The sequence below is a fragment of the Drosophila subpulchrella genome, chromosome 2R (assembly GCF_014743375.2).
Source record: "Drosophila subpulchrella strain 33 F10 #4 breed RU33 chromosome 2R, RU_Dsub_v1.1 Primary Assembly, whole genome shotgun sequence".
Lineage (NCBI taxonomy): Eukaryota > Metazoa > Arthropoda > Insecta > Diptera > Drosophilidae > Drosophila > Drosophila subpulchrella.
In genome coordinates, this window is record NC_050611.1 from 7,698,050 (window position 1) to 7,711,947 (window position 13,898).

At 39.3% G+C, this 13,898-nt stretch overlaps 1 protein-coding gene across 2 annotated transcripts in view; it reads left to right on the top strand.

The window, feature by feature from the left end:
* LOC119550618 overlaps positions 1 to 13,898 on the top strand; it is a 39,331-nt gene that overhangs the window by 13,947 nt on the left and 11,486 nt on the right. The window lies entirely within an intron of this gene.

Genomic DNA, 13,898 nt, shown 5'->3' on the forward strand with positions numbered 1-13,898 from the left:
GAAGTATTTTAAATCATTTCGCATACAGGACATCCCCTCAGATACACACACTCACACACATACACTTGTATGGCATATACAGAGTTATCAATTTCACAAAAGAAATCATTCAGGCGCATAACAACAAAACAGAGAGGAAAATGGGCGACATGAATGTCCTGGCAGCATTTCATATTCTACATACCGCCCCTCCCCCCTCCTGTTTATACAGATGTCAAGTGACGTATACGCCCCCTTTGCATACGGATACAGATACAGATACAGATACTCCCATAAGTATGCTACACCCATTTATTCCCAACAAATTGGAAACGTGTTTGCTCGTCTGTTGACACTGACTTTGACTTTTGTGCTGCGCATTCAGTTTGCCATAATTCAATTTCATATATATGTATCTATATTCTCTGACAACAGCAGAGGGCTTTTTGCGGGGCACCTTTGTCATTTTAGCTCTGGTTTTATTCTGTGGCCACACACTGTTAGTTTCAAATCAATGGGCAGCCAACACACACATTTCACAACTCCGACACGTCAAATTATAATGCAAAACTAGTCCAACACTCGTGACAAGTTGACCATTTCATACAATACCCATTTCCATTTCCCTCTTGACTTGGCCACATAATTAATGCCATTGACAAACAGTTATTTTCCTGGCCAACTCGCTCGCTTTTAGCCTTCCAGTGTTTGCTCGTCAATCAGCGCGTGAAATTGTCGCACCACCAGCTGCGTTGCTCATACGCCGCGTGTTCGGGCCAAGTTTTCGGGCCATTCCGCTACAAGAAGTCGGGCCCGCTTGTGTTGACTTTGCATCTTTGATGGTTAGTTGGGCATTCATGCGGAGCCCCAGGGCTTTGCATCGCATAAACTTGACTTTCATTTCAGTTTAAGCACGAGTTTCTGGCCACTTTCCCTGGTTGGCTGATGATCTGCGATATGGCTAATAGTGAAAGTTTTGGTTATCAAAACTTTAAAGAGAAATCAGAGAATATTAGTATTTGATTAAGAATAATGTATGTAAGTTAGGGTGTATTTCAGAAGATTGTAGCCAAACCAGAAATATAAATATAATAGTGGGACTTTTTCTGGTGGAGAGTTTACTAAGAGCTAAGCCATAGATGTGCATTATGGCTTATAGTCATAGTTTAAGTTATTAAAACTTTAAGGAGAAATCAGAGAGTATTAGTATTTGATTAAAAAGAATGAAGGAAAATATGGTGCTTTTTATTAGATTGTAGCCAAATCAGAAGTATAAATATAATGGTGAGACTTTATATGGCTGATAGTCAAAGTGGTAGGTCTTAAAACTTGAAAGAGAAAACAGAGAGTATTAGTATTTGATTAAAAGAAATGTGCCTAAATCAAGAAACTTTTTTTAGATTAAATAAATATAAATAGTACGACTTTGTTATGGGAATAGTACATCAACTGATATAATAGTCGCAAGTCTATGAGAAAATGGTAAGTACTAGAGCTGCACATAGACAAAAATCAATTATTTCTAAATTAAGAAACCTAAAAAGGATTTTTTTAATAGAAAATCAACACACTTAACGCATACTCACATTCATCAGTAGCTGAATATTGTTAATTGGCTAAGAATATTTTATATGCTCCGCATCTGTCAACTGCCCACACATGCAAAGCTCTTAAGCTCATATCTATTTTAAGCCGGGCTGTTCAATTTCCGAATATCCGCCACTCCGGCTGCCAGTCCAAATTGTGCTGCTATTAATAAACCCACGAAGGCCCCCTGTTGACCGGGACTCCTGACCCCCTCGATGGCCTGCAATTTAGTGGAGCACTTTCCACGGCACACATCGCCAGCTGGAGCAGCAGCTATGTTGGCCATTTGTCTAACGCTGCGACACCGTATTCAATTAAGTATTGAAAGACGTGGCTAATAAATTACCTAACGCAAACGCAGGGGCAAACAAAAGTCCAGAACCGATCCGAAGAAGGTGAATTATTTAGACCCTGCTCATAAATATAGCCCACATTAGGGGCAAATCGGTATAGATCTACAAATTGCCTGAATATTTAATGGCAGTGGGTCTTTTAATGGCGTTCATCGGGATTGAGCAGCTGAAAAGATTTATACGCCCTGTTGACGAGGCACACGCACGTGTTTTGGTTTCGATTGGAAAGGGGTTGGTTCGCACTGGTGTTGGCATAAAGGAAATCGCTTTTTTTCCTGCCTGGCCACATCATAATTCATTTGTTTCGGCCCCTAACAATGAGGACCGAAAATGTAATTTCCTAAATCAGACCCTTGCCTTTGTCTGGCGAATTCAAATCGAGCTACCCGCCGCTGAATCCTGATTCGCAGTCAATAAAATCAAATTTATTTCAGTTAGGGATTTTCGGTCATTAAATGGAATTTGTTAACCGTGAGCTTTCCTGTTTTGAGCTTCGCTGTGCTCCATTAATTCATTTCATTCAGGAAATTGAAAGCAATGGAGTGTGTGTGTGTGTGTGTGTTGGGGAAGATATAATATCTCGCAGTTTGAAATGTTTATTTTGGGACTCATTGTTGTGGCGTGGGGGTTTTAAAATGTTCGTTTTGACAGGCAGGGTAACCTTTATCTACCCGCTCAAGTCGACACAAGTTAAGCCATTTGTCCCATTAATAATTCCATGGCTATTTGGGGATGCCATGAACCAATTTTGATAAATCTTTCCCTTGGCCAGATAATCCCTCCGAAGTCCTTTATCGCCACATGCACTTTCATATTTTTGCCAAGACATCCTGTCGATACTTTTGACTTCTTGCCCTGACAACATTGCCCGTCGACAAGAGCGACAAACAGCTATGTATATGTATTCTAGATATTGGCTGGGCCAAAGCTCAAAGTATGCAAAGTCAGTGGGGGAGTGGGGGTAAGGCGGCCAAGTTGCCACAGTAACCAACTGGCAGCAACCTTGTTATGGCCAACCCAATCCTGATTTCCCGGCCATGCCAAGATCAGATGACGCCGCAAAAGCTGTCCCGGGGACATTGCATTGGCTGGCATTTAATACAGTTAGTCGGGACCCCCAAGAGCAGTCCGTCAGTGGCTCAATACAGGCTCCTCCAGTTCGTCCTGCGTCCTCCTGTCCATCAGACAGCCAGTCGAGCATGTATTTCCTTCCTTTTCTGCGCTGCAGCGCAGAATTTCCGTTCCAATGCACTCTGATTGAAAGTCTTACGTGCTATGTATATGGGTCCTGGCAGTGGTATTGGTATTGGTATTGGTATCGGTACTGGCCCTAGTATGGGTGCTGTATTGGTGTGCTGCCTGAAGGACCTCCACGCCCATGAGCCACTCGACTGTGTCGTATTTTATGCAATTTTAATGTGCAATGACGTAGATGCCAGAGCTGATAATGTCGGAACGCCCCCATTTTCGATAAGGGAAAGCGATTGGGAAAAACAAGAGCGACCTGGCAGATACCTTACTTAGTAATGAGCTATCAAAATTAACAATTTTAGGCTAAAGCTTTCTTAACAATAATAATAACAAATAATTTTTAAGGGACAATTCCTTGTACCTTTATATATTTTTGTAGTAAGCCCTTATAATAAATTCAAAATCATTCATCCTCCAAAAAAAAAAAATAATAATTTTAAATACAATTATTGTTATGATTAATTGTTATTATTATTTTATGTTACTTAACTTTAAAGTTTAAACTTATCAGGTAAAATAGGTTGTTATTTATTTTGATTTTAATGTATAGGATACGGCTTAGCACACACTTTTTAACATAATATCTATAATTGGTTATATTTCTTAAACAACAAAAATTCATAATCCCTCAATAAAATAACAAAAAAATTGGCTTTAAACCAATAAAATCGTTTTTAAAATTCCTAAAAAAATCTTTTGGAATAGCCCAAGCAGGCGGTACTATACTCTGCCATTATCGGCACAATACCCAGCGATTTGGGCCCTCCAGGTCTCGTCAGCGCCGCAATTCAATGGTGGCGAATGCCCTCCAATCGTCAAGTGCATTAAGTGTGTCATTCTGCGATGGCCTCGCCTTTGTGCCCCGGAGAAACCCTTTGTGGCACGTGCAGCGCTGACAATGCAACTGTCCACGAACCCTTCAGCCGGGACAATGCGAGACAAAACGCTTTTCACTGCTTTTGGCCTTTGTTAATCGGCTTCCCCCAAGAGCTTTTGGCCCCCTCCCCAACCCCCATCGAGAATGAGTTCGAGTATCTAATTAAAACGAGCGCTCTACTTAGACGCTATCAAATGTATCTCCAGCTTTTAAGAAGTCTTCAAGGCTGGTTTGGGTTTTTCGAGAAATTGCTTTCGCTTTAATTGGATTGGGGTCGTCGTTCGTGGGGCGTGTTTATCCAGGACGAAGGACCAAGGGCCACGGGCCAAGGTCCTGCAAATACGAGAATTTACCACCTTCGCTCGGATTTCTTCTCGCATTTATTTGCTTTACGGCATGTTTGTGCTCATAACTGTAAATCCCTTTTTATTATCCGCCTTTAAATTGCCAGTGAGCTCCCGGCCAAAATGCTGGCGAGTCCTTTTTGCGCATACTTTCCAATGTTGTTATTTCGTTTTGTTATTTCGCTTCCCTACGAAAATTGTTGGGGCTACAATTTGAAGGCTCGCTATTCCTCCTCTTTGCATATAAACCCAAATACTGAACTACAAAGGCGATGAAGCTCCCAGGATCGCTCCATCAGCCCACATCATTGCTATTTGGAGTATTCCTTTTGTTGCCCTACTTTGCCATGTTTGACTTTTACAACACGAACTATTGGGGTGCAACGAAAATAGCCAACATTCCTGGAAAATATGAAATGTGTGGTGGTGGAAGGAAATCGTACTGAAAAGCTAGTCAAGGACCTTGATTTACGACCCCGACTGGAGCTTGCGGGAATTCCCATTTAATTGGAAGGAATTTCAAAAGGAGCTCAAGGCTTACTTTGAAAATTTGTAATAAGACCATTTGTTTTTGTTGATTGAGTGACCAGCGTATAAATAATATTTGATTCATTCTTTAAAGACCTAAAAGAGGTTCTACAAATTCAAAACTTAGAATGGGCTTTTCGATTCCAGGAACCAATTAAATACCCATTTCTCGTTAAAAATGAATCTTCATCTCAATTATCGTAAGCTCCAGTCGGTTTTAATCTCCTATCCGTGCAAATAATCTTCCTGTTTTTAGCTGTTCGTATTTATAATTAAACCAATGCCACAGGCTGCATACTCTCATTACACTCGAGAATCGCCTCTGGGAGATCGGAAAAAATGTTGTTCGGCAAACAGGCGACTTTCAGTTACCTGGCTAAAACTCGGACGGAATCTGGAAACGAAAACCAGAGATGCCTGGCTCAACTGCTCGGGGCTTTAATTGATTTTAATATTTAATTGCGACAACATGGAAATGCAAATATGCTCACAGAGTTTCGGCATAAAATCAATTTGGCAAACTGCATAATAGAAAGGAAGTGGGTACTGCAATCGAATAAATTTCAAATAAGCTGGTACGTCATTCGACATGAGCGACTTTGATATCTACATATATCGAAGAAGAGACTATCCAATTTGGGTATGCATAACAGTCTTTGCAGGGATAAGTTATACCATCACAGCCATTAAAATAAATCTAATGACAAGGAAGTCGTTTCCCCACTTGATATTCCTCGAATTGCCATTTCGGAATTCATTCTCTCGCCCTGCTAAATAACTCGGTTGTCACTTCGCAAACATTTCTGAGTGACAAACAATTTGATAAGCTTCTTTTCAGCTGAGCTGCTCTTCCTCTGTTGACTTTGTCCCACAAACAAATACACATAAATACGAATTCCAGACGGCTTAGAGCTTCCCCCCAACAGCTGCAAAATTTAAAGCTTGCTATTTTAGGGCTCATATTTGCTGGACTCTTGAAAAATCGCACCCTTGTTTGCTAATCAACTACATGAGAGTCACTGGATCCTTTGTGTTGTAATCTGCTGGTAGTAATTTGTAGCAAGCTTTGTGTAAAATTAGTTCTTTGGGTTAGAAACACTGCTGTTGTGTTACAGTGGGTGGCAATTTGCAATCTTAAATCAAGATTTTAATATTTAAACTTCAATTGTGTCGGATACGAACTGAAAGTTTGGAAATTACGAGTTTAACAAAGATAGCCATGTTTTATAGATGTACTAAAACAGACAAAGAATATCTTTGAATTCCGAAAATAAAGTAAGGGTTTAAAAAAGTTATTTTACTGTGTGTTTCTCTAGAGCATGGTATTAAATAGACATCGAACATTTATTGAATCCAAGAATACAACATGTTTGTTCCCTGAATTATAGCTCTCTAGATCATGGTTATAAATAAAAAACGAATATTTCCTGATACCAAGAACATAACATGGATTAAGGAGGTTTTTTCTCGGTGTGGTTATCTTGTTTCCTGGTTCTCTAGATCATCGTTATGGCTTGCCACTTTATGTCCGCCCAGCGAGTTGTTGGGGAAACGGTTAGTGTTGTCTATTGATGAGCTTGTTGTTCTTTCATTTCCTCTGCTGCAACAAGCTCCGAAATGCCACAAAATGGCACTCGACACCAGGAGTCTCGGTTTCATTTTTACCCAGTGTTTACATTTGCATGTTTGCACAGGGCCTTCTAACCCATATATGGGGACGTATACGATGTACATCCAAGGGTTTCTGGGACCTTCACTCTTGTTATGAGTCTTTTGGGGCAGCCACCAGTTAATTCAATTCAGTATTCCATTCTCCTGTCTAATTAAGTGGTTGGTCCAGCTTTCTTTGCGTTTGGCGGGGTAAATGGAAAGGATATGTTCGGACCACTTGGACAACGTCTCCTTGGGGTCTGGGTCTCCGAAACAGAGACACACATGACAAGCTACTTAATTTAACTCAGCTGGTTTTGTGTCATTTGTTTTGTGACACTGACAGTGGAATTAGTTCAATTGAGATATGAAGGCAGCTGGATGGTACAGAGAAATATGAGTGAATATGTATTATACGAAATGGGTTTAGGCTCTCGACTTGACCCAATAAATTATCTGAGCTTGTTTTGGATAATGGAAGCTATGTCAGAATACAGAATTTATGGTTTTTTCATGATTAAAGTTTAACATTCAAGTACATTGTTCTTGAATTGAGAACATTCGATCTTAAGGACCGTGTAAGTACATTTTGGTATCAATGTTCTCAATATTAGAACGAAATGGTGAGGAGAGAAAATTTAAGTTGAGCACATTTTCAACTCAGATGAGAACGTCAGAATTTTCTCTGTGTATATATATAGATATTATTATTATTATAATCACTCAGTTCACTACACTTTTTCCTTTCGGACCGCAAACCCATTTCGACACTTTTCAACCGTCAGATAAAATTAAAAAGTTGACTTTACTCCTTCAACATTTCGCAATTTGTTTCGCTCATGAACTGACAGTTTTGTTAATTTAAACTGACATTTAAATGCGCGAACTCACACACAAATTACTCACTTTTGCATAACAATAACAATAACCATCGCACTTAGGAACAAACAAAAGGTGACAGCCATAAACAAAAACGGCAACAATGAACAACAAAAAAGAATCCTTTTGCGTGGGCACAAGTTTAAGTATAAATTACCACAATAAATATAACAAAAACCAAAAACAACAGCAATAATGTGAACCACTTTGCACAACAACAGCACTAACAAACAAACAATGCCAGTCAATAGCTCACGCATCAGTGGCAAACAAAAAGAAAAGCGAGTAAATCGAGAAAATCGTGAAAAGCCAGAAAAGCCCAGCGGAAACTGCTGCACAGCAAAATAATGAAAATGAAAACGAAAATGGAAATGGAAACGTGCCGAAAAAGGCAGGAAAAGTACAAGATTTCCTCGTAAGCATGACGTTTCGTTAAGTTTTTTAATGGCCGGTTTTACGGGCGACCATATAAAAAAGGTGAAAATTAATTTTTCGCATGTCAGCTAGCAATTAATTCTCCAACTTCACAGAGCTGCGAAAAATAAAAACAACTTTTGCAAAGCAAAGAAAATGAATCTAGGAAATACTAAAAATCAATTGAAAATAGACTAGAGATTTTATAAAATGTATATCGAAATTTTGACATATTATGTTAGTTGCCATCAATGTTATAACGATGTAACTAAGTCTAAACTTAATGTCCAAAAATATATTCATATTTTATATATGTTGCATAGCAACGATGTTATAACGATGCATTTTAAGCTGTTTCAACGGCTTTATCAAAGCTACATGCAATGTCCAAAAACTTATTCATATTTCCCTGATAAATATGATATTTTCGTTAGAACTGAACGCAAAATTCTTTTTGTGTGTGTATTAAGTAGGATTTTCCATCTCGTTGCATCACAAACCAGAAAATCTTTTATTTGCTATGCTTATATTCACACAAAATATATTTTCAAGAGAAAACAAGAAATACGAAATAATGGAAGCCAACCTCCATATGATTAAATTTATAAGCCGCTTGTAGGACCCCCTTAAATCGAATCGTTAACCCATTTTAATCTTAGTTCCATACCCTGTTCGTTCAATTCATGATTAAAACTCAACCCAAATGACCCAGACATGGTCGAGCATCAAAGGCCTAGGAAATTGTGGGACCTCTGACCAGGGAACCCGGGCAGCAAATTGCCATTTGGCATGCTAGCCAAGGCAGTTACCGTTAGCCCAACATGAACTCTGCCCTTTTACAGAAGCCAAAGGACCACCAGCCGATCCCTTTGCACTTGGGTTTTATGGTCCTGCTAGCTTGTTGCTCCTCTTGAGAGCTTCAGACCTTCAGTGCTATCCGCGTCATCGACGTAATAAGTTTCAATTTCAATTGTACTGCACAAAAGGAGGGCAATTCGAGGACCAGATGGCAAGAGATATAGAAAGGGGGAATCGTTTCCACCGTGCAAGTGGATTCTTTATTAATAAATGTAACTTTTGAAGGTCCCTAAAGTCCTGGCGTTCTGCTTCTGGCTTTGGCCACATAGTTTTGCCAAAACTCTTTCTGTTTCTGAATCTGGAAAAAAAAACTGAAAGGGTGAATGGGACTGACTGGTGGTGGAACGAAATTTTTTGCCATAGTTTTCCGGCAACTTTTTTGTGCTGCGTTGGCGCGCTTTGGTTGTTTTAATTTTGTTTGGCAAAAGTTGCTGGCGAATTTTGAGTAGCATTTTAATAATAAATATTGCACACGCTGGCGTAACTTTTCGCAGAGTCAAGTAAAGAGGGAACCACGCGTGGAGTATTCGGAGTGTTTTCATAAATACACCGGAAATATGCTAATGGAGGAGCGAGCGAAAAAGTAACACAAAATGTAAACACAGCTCAACACATCCGGCATTCTTGCAGCCCTCAACTTCAGACAGTAGTTATACAATGTAACTAGCAAATGGCTTCTCTTGAAAGCAAAAAACTGCCATTTTAAACGTTTCAGCACTAGATATATGAAATATTTTCGCACTAAAACCAAACTAATTTATAACTGTCAAACTAGAAGGCAAAGTTTGAAGGCTCGTAAATTGAATTGAAAAGTTTTCCCCATCGCAGGCGGTTAGTTCTACTACTAATCAGTGGTCTTCCGCAGCATCTGTGCGTATCTGTCAGGGAAAATATTTAATCAATCTTAACAGTTTGGTCAGCGGGCAGTGAAATAAAATATTCTTTGGCACGTAAGCAAATTGTCAACAAATAGAATTATTTATTTCCCATTCTCTAAAGTAGAACGTGACTAGCTTATGCCTCATCGCCGAAATCCCAATTGGGACTCAAACTCAATGGTGTCATCAGCTTGTTCGTCTTCATAATTTTCTGTGTTGTGCCATCTTGCATATCAAATAGTTAAACTTTTCTCTGTCCTTTGACAAGCCTACCGAGCGTATGCGTAATTTTCTACCATTGAATACTGATGATGGTCGAATAAAAATTTTAATTTTTAGTATAAATAAAATTAATTGCATGGAAATTCAATTGCCAAAATATAATATGTAAAAACCAATTGAAGCTGCCAATCAATGGAAGTTAAAAAGATAAAAATTGAAATTTAATTTGAAAAATGGTTGGCCAACAAAAATGAAGATATAAATTTAGATAGAATTAAATGATTCACTTGGGCATGTTTAATTTGAATTGCTTTTTATCGTAGCGCAAACTCATGAATGATGTTTTCTCGTTCCTACCCTTTTTCGCTGCCATTTGCTACATGTCCATTATAGAAAATTGTGGTCGGCCTGAGTTTAATTATGCAAAGCCTGTTCATTATGGGCAATCAGATTGTGAGTGCCAGCAGCCAGTGTTGGTAAGTCACATTTAACTCAGATAAGGGCCAGTAATTTATGGCTTTGACCGCTTGGGTTCTGCACATTATTTCCTTGGGCTAAGCCCTACAATTAGGTAGGAGCAGTTAAGCAAATCACACTGCATAAAGTACAAATGTTAATTTCCGCAAGGAGCAAAACTTGGGGTAGCATTTGATTGATATGGAAAAACTTCAAAGTAACAATCGATAAACCACAACTGTTTCGGAGTGGCATTGTGTGGTTTCTGTCCCATTGCGCCGCATTACAATTTATCTGAAATTTGGCCATTCCCCATTTGTGGTTGCCAGCACGTGCGACAAACATTTCCATTTCGTGAGCCCCCCTACCGAAGAAGCAACAAACACGAAACTTTCGCCTGATAAATGTTGTCGTTTTACAAAACCCTAATCAACCAAGGTCACGGGTTGTAAACCGTCGGGCGATATTTGCCACGCACACGAAAAGTACTATTAAAATGAGAAAAATTAGAGCGAAAACAAACGGACATGGCAACCGTTCACTAACAGTCACGGAAATAAATAATATAAATCAACAAAATAAATTATGACTGCACAAAACGTCGAGTGTCTGCTAAAGAACAGTTGAATTACAGTTGGCTAAGCCAGCCAAGAAAGGTCATAATAACTAATTCTATTTGTGTGCTATTAATTTGCCAACGAAATATGACAACCAAGTATTATGGCAGCCACAAATAGATCATATGAAACCAACCTAACAGATTAGAAAAGGTGTTGGAGTGGTGAGTAAAGCTCATCATCCCATTCCTCTGGGTGAAAACGATGGACCTAAGTGACTAGATAAGTGAATGTGAATGGGAAAAAGTTTGCCAAGCCGTATATGAACATTTAATGGAGATTGTCGAGCTAAATGGCTGTCAAGGGTGTAGGTGGAAACATCTGACAGGCAGTCAGGTTAATGAGTCATGTGTGGTTGAGAGAACCCCAAAAAGCAGATTATGAAAATAGCTTACCTTGAAGCGCATAAAGTCTTCTGGTTGTCATTAAATGTGAATCATTCAGTGTTTCCTGATTAATAAATTTTGAGTGGTTAAGTAAACCTAAAATATGTTTATATATCAAATACAATCAGAAGCAAAAGGCCCCACGTTGGGCGCCATATTTATTTTAAACTAAACTAAGTTTTTTCTTAAATTAAAGTAAACTTTATCAGCTCAGAAGCATGGAAGCCCTTATAAATATTGTTGGCCTTTCCAAATGGAGAGAAATCTCAGAAACAGATCGCTGCCTGCTGCTTTGGGTTCGCTTTTTGCTGGTTTGCTTATTTATTTAACTTCTGGCTCGACTGAGCCCGCTGTTTATGTTGCTAAGGCCAAGAAGCAGCTGGGCCAAGTTTTTCCTGCTGCTCGTCTGCCTCTGGCCTCGTGCATAACTCATTCGTTTTAATATTCTCCAGGCATTGTTCACCCTCCGGTTAGCATTTTATTATTTTTTTTTACGAAAAAAACTGGGCCACCTGAGTATACGTTTTAATGCCAAGTAAAATTCAAATAAAACTGCAGCGACCGGCTGACAACCAACAATTTAATTAAAATAATAAATTGTATGTAATTTGCTGCAGGCGATGCCGAGCAGTGGGGATTTTATTGAAATTTGTACGTGAATTATGGGATGGCATACTATGCTAGGATGTTTTGAATTAAGAAAAAATTAAAGAGAAGCTAAAAACTATTAGAGTAATTGGTTTTAATAAGAAGACAACAGCATTCCAGCTGTCCAAGCTTTCACAAAACCGATTGCTGGAATTGCATTAATTAGGGAAAGAAAATATTTTTTAGATTCCCAACGGAATAAACGACTATTGTCAACCTCCAGGCAGAAGGAAGAAGTAAAAGAAAGGAAAACGAACAGGAATAAGAGCCCTTAGCTAATGAATTTTAATTGCGTAAATAACTTACTCGGTCATTGTGGCACAGTGGGAACTCCAACTGAAGCTCGAATCCTGCGAAGGAGCCCGGAATGGAGCTGAAATGGGAAGAACCGACGAGCTTGACAAATTTAATCATATTTTTCCTGCCGGAAGCGGAAATGATTCCGGGTTATGACCTGGCAAATGGCGAATTATGAATGAATTAAGTGGGAAGATGGCTTTCCACGTGCCAAAGATCCTGTTCTGTTCCTGGCACCATGTAGAGGGTACGTCGTCTGTAATTTGGTGCGTGTTTCTTTTAGTGTCAGGCACTTTATATTACTGCGAGATACAGGTGTGAAAGTTCACCCTCATTTGCCATTTCCCATCTGCGGTTATTCAATTTTTGTTGCCATCGGGACCCTTTGGCCTGCCTCACCTGGCTTTAATTTATTTTTCTGCGGCTGTCAGGTTTAATGAGCCACATGCAAAATTTATTTAATAACCTTGCCACGCATAATTCACTGCATTTTATAGTCACACTAAAGCCGTGGCCATTAGGCGCCAGTTTCAAATGGGCTGTATAAATTTTCATTTTCCCGCTGTTAGTTTCTAATTATAAATTATTGATGTTTTCGTGCTCATTTTAAGCTTTAGTAGAACAGAATAAAAATACCAATTAAATATAAAAAGGAAACTGCTGGAAATTAAGGCCATAAACAAAGCAATGTACTCGGGCAACTGTGTTTTATATTCACAAACCATATATTTATTTAAGCGCTAAACCCCCCATATGGGCCTTTAAATTTTTGTGTTTTTGTATGTTTTACTAAAAAGCTTGTGGCCAATACAACTGTATTGGCATACAGAGCAGATGGCATGTTAATAAATCCAATTCAGCGTTAAATTTGCATTTTTTCTCGAGCGGAAAACAAATAAAGATTTTTACGGCTTGGTGGGAATTTATTAAAAAACGTTCGTGCAATATATATGAGATATTTACAAGACCCTTCAGTTCCCAAGCCCCCAAGCAGGAAATAAATATGTTTTCCCTCGATGTGATTTCGATAGGAGGGAAACCATTTGAAAGCGGAATAATCCTTAAAGCGTAACTAGAACTCAATGCCGTTTGGGCCGAATCTTGATACGGGATATTCGATGATTTAATAGCAGGGCCAGCAGAGTGGGCAGCTATTAAAAGCACAGCACTCGCCACTTGACAGCGCAACCTTGCCACACCCTACCGTTAGCACTTATCGCCCACCTCCCCCCACCTTTCACCACCCATCGGGGGGAAGGGGCGTTGAGCAACCTTGTGCCAAGCACAAACAACTACTTTTTTAGAAACGCTTTCCCTTTCGGCTTCGCTTTGCCTTATTGATAGTGTTTGGTAAAAGCAAGAATACCAGAAACCGAAAACCGAATACCGAACCGAAAGCCTTACGTGTCAATTTATTATAACTTATTCAAGGCCGTCAGTGTTTTTTTTCTCCTTCGGTATCTGCGTGAAAAATGCCATAAAAAATGAATGCTGACCCAGGCAGCCAGCAAAAATGGGGGAACAGGAACATGCTCACTATATTTCTGTTTATTGCACATAGCCTCCTCGTCCTCATCGACTTCCTTCCTTTTTCCAAGCGAAACTTGCGCTTCAAGTTTATTAGCACAGCAGAATTTGCCCTTTGCCCTCGCCCCTTTTCCTTTGCCTTTAAGC